The sequence below is a fragment of the Octodon degus genome, unplaced genomic scaffold, assembly GCF_000260255.1.
Source record: "Octodon degus isolate 3935 unplaced genomic scaffold, OctDeg1.0 scaffold00144, whole genome shotgun sequence".
NCBI lineage: Eukaryota > Metazoa > Chordata > Mammalia > Rodentia > Octodontidae > Octodon > Octodon degus.
In genome coordinates this window covers 7,395,526-7,396,952 of record NW_004524720.1, presented here as the reverse complement: position 1 = coordinate 7,396,952, position 1,427 = coordinate 7,395,526, and positions in this window count along the sequence as shown.

The window sequence follows — 1,427 nt, the reverse complement described above, 5'->3', positions numbered from 1 at the left end:
TCTACACCAAAGGCCACAGGTCAGTGTTAAAGGAAATGATAAAGACAAGGAGCAAAATGCAATCTCAGGTCTTAAGCCCACCCATAACAAGTGCAGAGGACACTAGCTCAGCTGAAATAAATGAATCAATAACATCAGAAGTAAATAAACAACAGCAGAAAGATATACAGGAATTCAGAGTAGAATTAATTTCTGGAATTAAAAAAAAAGAAAACTGAATTTTTAGCACCTGAACTTAAGAATTAAATTCAGAAACATATGGAAGAAACACAATGGCCAACCAGAAAAAATGCAGTGGACACTACCTTAGCTGAAATACATGAATTAATAGTGTCGGAAGTAAGTAAGCAACTACAGAAACGTTTAAAGGAACTCAAAGCAGAATTAGTGTCTGAAATGAAAAAAGAAATCTCTAAATTCATAGCGCCTGAACTAAATATTCAAATACAGAAACATAAAGAGAAAACCCAATCTTTAAAAAACTTTGGAGTAAAAGAATTAATAACTGCTTCTAAAGAGGACATTGATAAAAAAATACAGGTTTTTAAAAAAGTGATGGATTCCTTGAATGAGCAATACAGAAAAGAAATAGATCACATGAAGCAGAGTCAAAGAGATGTAGAGGACATTAAAATCTTAATTAAAAGCCTGAAAAACAGTTTGGGCAAAAGTGAAGGTAGAGTTTCAGGTCTTGAAGATGCTGGTGCAGCTAGTGAAAAGGTAGGAAAGGATCTCTTAAAAACAACTGGGATGCAGGAAAAAAATAATTCATCACCTGCAAGATGAAGCAAAGATGAACAATGTGAGACTAATAGGCATCAATGAGAATGAAGGAGTCAATACAAATGATATAAAAAGAATATGGGCAGAAGTAATAGTAGAAAACTTCTCAAATATGAGGAAACAATCTGATACTCATGTAACCAAAGCATACAGAATTCCAAATAACTTCAACCCAATTAAAAACACACCGAGACAGAGAATAGTCAAGATCCCAGAAAGTCAACACAAGAATATCATACTGAAAGCCACTAGAGAAAAGAAGCAGATCACATTTAAAGGAAAACCCATCAGAATTACAGCCAACTTCTCTTTACAAACCATGAAGGCAAGAGGAGCATGGAGCAGAGTACTTCAGGTCCATAAGTCAACACATCTCAATAATATCCATCAATGCAAATGGACTCATTTCACCAATTAAGAGAAATAGACTGACGCAGTGGATTAGGAAACAAAAACCAACAATATGTTGCATACAAGAAACACATTTAACTCATAAATAAACTCACAGGCTGAAAGTCAAATGATGGAAAACAATACTACATGCCCCAACACTTCAGAAAAAAGCAGGGGTAGCAATCTTGATCTGACAGTCTCAACTTCAAACCAAGAATAATCAAACGAAATAAAAAAGGCCACTATATACT